Genomic DNA, 7,500 nt, shown 5'->3' on the forward strand with positions numbered 1-7,500 from the left:
AGGTCGTTGTACGAGGTGTCGCACGCCACACCGCCAGCCGGCTGTGCACGCTACCGAGTAAGTACCGGTATGCGAACCGCCAGGCGACGGGCGCGCATCGCACGTTTAAGGAGGCGCGGCCGGCCCCACAGGCGGCCGCGACGCTCCCAGGTCTGCGAAGCGGGGCAAACGCCGCGCGCTTCAGTATACGTAGCCGACCCTCAGCCAGACGTGGCCCGGGAACGGAATCCATGGACCGCAATGTGCGTTCGAAACGTCGATGTTCATGTGTCCTGCAGTTCACATGTCGACGCGCAATTTGCTGCGTTCTTCATCGACCCACGAGCCGAGTGATCCACCGTCCTGGGTGATCTTTTCTTAGTTTACACTGTCTCTTTCAAGACAGTTGCATAGGCGGGACGTAGGCGTGTGGCGGCCCCTGTTCAAGCGTTCTGTGTCCAACGGCCTCACGGCCGATGGGCGTCGTACGGCTCCACACCGGAGCGGACAGGCAGTCGGGCGAAAGTCATTCAAAACCGGCGCCAGGCGCCAGGTGCCGCAGGCCAGCCGCTCCAGCGCTTCAGCGCTCGTACCACACAACATTGGCGTTAGTTTTGAGAAGCACGCGTGGTTCCGCACGCGGCGCACGGCTACTGCGAGCCGTACAGGTAGCGTGTTGCGCGACACGACACGCACATCGAAAGACATGCAGTCTAGTCGGTAATGATCCTTCCGCAGGTTCACCTACGGAAACCTTGTTACGACTTTTACTTCCTCTAAATGATCAAGTTTGGTCATCTTTCCGGTAGCATCGGCAACGACAGAGTCAATGCCGCGTACCAGTCCGAAGACCTCACTAAATCATTCAATCGGTAGTAGCGACGGGCGGTGTGTACAAAGGGCAGGGACGTAATCAACGCGAGCTTATGACTCGCGCTTACTGGAATTCCTCGTTCATGGGGAACAATTGCAAGCCCCAATCCCTAGCACGAAGGAGGTTCAGCGGGTTACCCCGACCTTTCGGCCTAGGAAGACACGCTGATTCCTTCAGTGTAGCGCGCGTGCGGCCCAGAACATCTAAGGGCATCACAGACCTGTTATTGCTCAATCTCGTGCGGCTAGAAGCCGCCTGTCCCTCTAAGAAGAAAAGTAATCGCTGACAGCACGAAGGATGTCACGCGACTAGTTAGCAGGCTAGAGTCTCGTTCGTTATCGGAATTAACCAGACAAATCGCTCCACCAACTAAGAACGGCCATGCACCACCACCCACCGAATCAAGAAAGAGCTATCAATCTGTCAATCCTTCCGGTGTCCGGGCCTGGTGAGGTTTCCCGTGTTGAGTCAAATTAAGCCGCAGGCTCCACTCCTGGTGGTGCCCTTCCGTCAATTCCTTTAAGTTTCAGCTTTGCAACCATACTTCCCCCGGAACCCAAAAGCTTTGGTTTCCCGGAGGCTGCCCGCCGAGTCATCGGAGGAACTGCGGCGGATCGCTGGCTGGCATCGTTTATGGTTAGAACTAGGGCGGTATCTGATCGCCTTCGAACCTCTAACTTTCGTTCTTGATTAATGAAAACATACTTGGCAAATGCTTTCGCTTCTGTTCGTCTTGCGACGATCCAAGAATTTCACCTCTAACGTCGCAATACGAATGCCCCCGCCTGTCCCTATTAATCATTACCTCGGGTTCCGAAAACCAACAAAATAGAACCGAGGTCCTATTCCATTATTCCATGCACACAGTATTCAGGCGGGCTTGCCTGCTTTAAGCACTCTAATTTGTTCAAAGTAAACGTGCCGGCCCACCGAGACACTCACTCAAGAGCACCCTGGTAGGATTGCAACGGGGTCCGCCTCGGGACGCACGAGCACGCACGAGGCGCGTCGCACGCCTTCAGCTCGCCCCACCGGCAGGACGTCCCACGATACATGCCAGTTAAACACCGACGGGCGGTGAACAACAGCGTGGGACACAAATCCAACTACGAGCTTTTTAACCGCAACAACTTTAATATACGCTATTGGAGCTGGAATTACCGCGGCTGCTGGCACCAGACTTGCCCTCCAATAGATACTCGTTAAAGGATTTAAAGTGTACTCATTCCGATTACGGGGCCTCGGATGAGTCCCGTATCGTTATTTTTCGTCACTACCTCCCCGTGCCGGGAGTGGGTAATTTGCGCGCCTGCTGCCTTCCTTGGATGTGGTAGCCGTTTCTCAGGCTCCCTCTCCGGAATCGAACCCTGATTCCCCGTTACCCGTTACAACCATGGTAGGCGCAGAACCTACCATCGACAGTTGATAAGGCAGACATTTGAAAGATGCGTCGCCGGTACGAGGACCGTGCGATCAGCCCAAAGTTATTCAGAGTCACCAAGGCAAACGGACCGGACGAGCCGACCGATTGGTTTTGATCTAATAAAAGCGTCCCTTCCATCTCTGGTCGGGACTCTGTTTGCATGTATTAGCTCTAGAATTACCACAGTTATCCAAGTAACGTGGGTAGATCTAAGGAACCATAACTGATTTAATGAGCCATTCGCGGTTTCACCTTAATGCGGCTTGTACTGAGACATGCATGGCTTAATCTTTGAGACAAGCATATGACTACTGGCAGGATCAACCAGGGAGCTGCGTCAACTAGAGCTGAGCAGCCGGCCGCCCGGGAGTGTGTCCCGGGGGCCCGCGCGAACACGCAAGCGTCCGCTCAATTATTCTGCAAACAGGAGGAGGCTGAGCTCCCCTGCACAATACACCTCGAAACCCTCTCAGGTCCCGGCGGCGCGCAGCGCCGTCCTAAGTACTTGGTCGGGTTCGAGAGAGGCGCAATCGCCCGGAGTTTGGCGAGTAGACGCTTTAGGTGCGACCACCCGTGCTCCCAACTGAGCTTGCCGCTGCCGACAGAGGCCCGGGAGCGTGCTGTCGTGGCATTGCCGGCGGGAGACAACACGCGCCACCTACGGTGGCCGGCAGCTCCAACGCCAGCGCCACAGAAGGACAAAAGCCCCACTTGGGTGCCGAAGCGAACTCTCCCAGCACAGCGCACGCGCCAACACGTCCGCACAGCTGCGATACAATCCACCTGCGAGAACCGCAGAGGCGACCGAGCAGCAGACGGCGTCGCGGCGCCGAGCGCCGGGCGGCGGCGCATCCTCAGCGCACACAGTCCTCAATCGGACCAGCACACTGCAGATGTCCACCGCGCTTCGCACCGGGCCCGCGAGGACCTACTTTGGCCGCACGGCGCCGCGTGCAGGGTGCGCCGGCGCGCAGCTGCGCCGCCTGCCGCCTCCGTCGGCCGGCGCGCCTGCCACTGGCCGCCCCCACCAGCCGGCTGTAGCGCGTGCGCCCACGCACCGCGCGGCCAGCACGCCGGAAGGCCCCCCCTCACCGGCCGGGGACGGTCCCACCCAGCCACCGCCGCGTATCGCTTCACACCCACATGCCATTCACGTTCGTGGGCATGGTGGGTATCGCTGAAACAACCGGTTGGTAGCTCAACCGATCGTCGCCATCACTGATTCACCTCTAGCGAGAACAACCGCACCACAACGGTTTACCAGTTCTTCATTTGCGTAACGTCACCAGCAAACGTAGACGTCCATCGCCATTTGCAAATTCAACGATTGTTGCATGCCTGTGTCAGGTGTCACGACACACTATGTCTGCCCACATACACGCAACAACATGTGCACGCTTCGCGAACACGTGGAAGGTGGCCCCCGTACGTATGCGATGTCCATTGCGCGAACGACTGTCAACCGGCCTCTGTCGCATGTCGCAGATGTGGAACGCAGTGCACCATGCTATCACGGTGTGTGAGAAGAGACGACTACGTCTGACAACACGCGCCACTACATCAACAGACGGCTCATGCTGATCGCCATCCACGGCATACCATACTGCAATCCAGCTCTTATAGGGAGACGACACGTAGCTGAGTGCACAATATTTGGACCGTATGGTTCGCCGTTGTTGGCGCAGTCGTGGTACGGTCACACATGTACCACGATGTATCATTCAGTACATGAGGACCAATGTGCGGTACAGTGTGTGATTTGGACGTACAACATCAGCGGACAGTTGCCACAAGCCGTACCACAACGTAGGCTGTGCTTCGCCATGCGAATGCCAATGAACAACTGCGAAGGGCATTGAGCATGTACGTCCTGCCGCCATCCGCATTACAGTGTATAGCTGCAAGGTGTTTAACATGAAGCGATACTCTGGGGACCGGGCAGTGCGAGTAGCAAACTATATTGCGGGGGTTGCAGTTAGGCAACACTACACTAATTTAACGCGTCGTATGACAATTACAGAGCAGGTTAAGGCCCAACGTGTGTTGGGTTAAGGCCCAACGTGTGTTGGGTTAAGGCCCAACGTGTGTTGGGTTAAGGCCCAACGTGTGTTGGGTTAAGGCCCAACGTGTGTTGGGTTAAGGCCCAACGTGTGTTGGGTTAAGGCCCAACGTGTGTTGGGTTAAGGCCCAACGTGTGTTGGGTTAAGGCCCAACGTGTGTTGGGTTAAGGCCCAACGTGTGTTGGGTTAAGGCCCAACGTGTGTTGGGTTAAGGCCCAACGTGTGTTGGGTTAAGGCCCAACGTGTGTTGGGTTAAGGCCCAACGTGTGTTGGGTTAAGGCCCAACGTGTGTTGGGTTAAGGCCCAACGTGTGTTGGGTTAAGGCCCAACGTGTGTTGGGTTAAGGCCCAACGTGTGTTGGGTTAAGGCCCAACGTGTGTTGGGTTAAGGCCCAACGTGTGTTGGGTTAAGGCCCAACGTGTGTTGGGTTAAGGCCCAACGTGTGTTGGGTTAAGGCCCAACGTGTGTTGGGTTAAGGCCCAACGTGTGTTGGGTTAAGGCGCAACATAGGTTAGGTTAAGGCGCAACATAGGTTAGGTTAAGGCGCAACATAGGTTAGGTTAAGGCGCAACATAGGTTAGGTTAAGGCGCAACATAGGTTAGGTTAAGGCGCAACATAGGTTAGGTTAAGGCGCAACATAGGTTAGGTTACGGCGCAACATAGGTTAGGTTAAGGCGCAACATAGGTTAGGTTAAGGCGCAACATAGGTTAGGTTACGGCGCAACATAGGTTAGGTTAAGGCGCAACATAGGTTAGGTTAAGGCGCAACATAGGTTAGGTTAAGGCGCAACATAGGTTAGGTTAAGGCGCAACATAGGTTAGGTTAAGGCGCAACATAGGTTAGGTTAAGGCGCAACATAGGTTAGGTTAAGGCGCAACATAGGTTAGGTTAAGGCGCAACATAGGTTAGGTTACGGCGCAACATAGGTTAGGTTAAGGCGCAACATAGGTTAGGTTAAGGCGCAACATAGGTTAGGTTAAGGCGCAACATAGGTTAGGTTATGGCGCAACATAGGTTAGGTTACGGCGCAACATAGGTTAGGTTACGGCGCAACATAGGTTAGGTTAAGGCGCAACATAGGTTAGGTTAAGGCGCAACATAGGTTAGGTTAAGGCGCAACATAGGTTAGGTTAAGGCGCAACATAGGTTAGGTTAAGGCGCAACATAGGTTAGGTTAAGGCGCAACATAGGTTAGGTTAAGGCGCAACATAGGTTAGGTTAAGGCGCAACATGGGTTAGGTTAAGGCGCAACATGGGTTAGGTTAAGGCGCAACATGGGTTAGGTTAAGGCGCAACATGGGTTAGGTTAAGGCGCAACATGGGTTAGGTTAAGGCGCAACATGGGTTAGGTTAAGGCGCAACATGGGTTAGGTTAAGGCGCAACATGGGTTAGGTTAAGGCGCAACATGGGTTAGGTTAAGGCGCAACATGGGTTAGGTTAAGGCGCAACATGGGTTAGGTTAAGGCGCAACATGGGTTAGGTTAAGGCGCAACATGGGTTAGGTTAAGGTACAATATGGGTTAGGTTAAGGTACAATATGGGTTAGGTTAAGGTACAATATGGGTTAGGTTAAGGTACAATATGGGTTAGGTTAAGGTACAATATGGGTTAGGTTAAGGTACAATATGGGTTAGGTTAAGGTACAATATGGGTTAGGTTAAGGTACAATATGGGTTAGGTTAAGGTACAATACGGGTTAGGTTAAGGTACAATACGGGTTAGGTTAAGGTACAATACGGGTTAGGTTAAGGTACAATACGGGTTAGGTTAAGGTACAATACGGGTTAGGTTAAGGTACAATACGGGTTAGGTTAAGGTACAATACGGGTTAGGTTAAGGCACTTGGGGGGGGGGGGGGGGGCCCGGTTTGTTGATTGTGATTATCGTAAGTAAATGACTGCGGCATCATCTGATTTGCCACGTCAGGGTGCACCTTTGGCTCATAACAGGCGGCGCTCTGATTCCATGCTTGTGGCAGACCTGTGTCTTTCATTCCTGCCATTGTTTGTGTGGTGTGACAGGAGGCAGTATTGTGATGTTGGGTGCACCCCTGTCTGGGACATGTGTGGGTGTTGGTGGCTTAGCTGAGCAATGGTGGTTGTCGGAAGGGTGGGATATTCTGTTTTCCGAGTGGACCTCCCGGTCTGGTTATGATAGTGTGGATTGTCTAATGTGGCAGAGAGGATGCACTGGGTGTTGTTCCATGCTGGTGCTTACATATTGTCTGTGTGCCTGTTACAGGCAGAGAGTAGTGCGTGATAAGAGTGTCTGGCTGACGTGTGATTGTGAGCAGAGTCTTTCAGCATGTATACGGACAGGTCTATACATTATCTGTATTCTGATGGCTCTATCTATTACTAATCAGCGCCGTGTATACGTTTAATCCGGTTCCAGTCGAAACTATTGTATCTCTGTACATTAGTGACACGGCGAGCCCGCTATGTAGTTACTCGTCTCGGCAGCTTCCACCGGTGTATGGCAAATGATTATAAGGAATCAGTCTAGTCGTCAATACCGATAGTCTGACGTCACATGTCTGGGGTGGGGGACGCTGCGCCCTTCCGGTGGGTCATGGCCTAGGAAGACTCTTCCCACGCAGGGGGGCTTGGACTGTCATTGACTCTTCCGAGTAATATACTTGCCGTACGTTTTTGCGACTGCGAGTGCAACGCTCACCGGTACCGACATGGATGGAGCGCCTCCTAGCTGCCGCTGAGCATCTGCATTCGTACAGCGAGCAACGCGATCGCGTCTGTAGCTCGTACGTGGTACAGCTCGCAGCTCATGTATATGGACAGCGGGAATGTCGCATATTGGACATAACTCTTCATGAAACGCACGTTATAGGGGTGGATTGCACATTGCGAGTGCGAGCAAAGTCCGCCGTTCATCCGCTGGAGTTGCGAGTTGGGCGGTTGGGGTGGGGCACGAACGGGTGCAGGTGGAGTGATTGCCGGTCCACGACTTCGTGCGGCAGAGGCGCTGGCGTTGGGGTGGGGTCGAAAGAAGGGCACTGTGGGCCCATCGCTGTCTTAGTCGGCTTGGCGTCTCATAGATGACGGTATCGTCGTTGCAGGAGGTCATGTTGCGGGAGACCTACAGATGGCGGTATGTTTTGCGGTGCGCTCGACATGGCGGACGTAGTGTTGTCAGATTCGCAT

General features: G+C 54.0%; 2 non-coding genes across 2 annotated transcripts; both read right to left on the reverse strand.

Annotated features, from left to right (window-relative positions):
• Positions 1 to 194: 194 nt before the first annotated feature.
• LOC124563427 lies at positions 195 to 349 on the reverse strand. The gene has a single exon (XR_006970174.1). It is a non-coding gene; the product is annotated as a 5.8S ribosomal RNA (ribosomal RNA).
• Positions 350 to 700: 351 nt separating this feature from the next.
• Positions 701 to 2,607, reverse strand: LOC124563429. The gene has a single exon (XR_006970175.1). It is a non-coding gene; the product is annotated as a small subunit ribosomal RNA (ribosomal RNA).
• Positions 2,608 to 7,500: the final 4,893 nt, after the last annotated feature.

This window comes from Schistocerca americana, unplaced genomic scaffold (assembly GCF_021461395.2).
Source record: "Schistocerca americana isolate TAMUIC-IGC-003095 unplaced genomic scaffold, iqSchAmer2.1 HiC_scaffold_1211, whole genome shotgun sequence".
In the NCBI taxonomy this organism is placed as follows: Eukaryota; Metazoa; Arthropoda; class Insecta; order Orthoptera; family Acrididae; genus Schistocerca; species Schistocerca americana.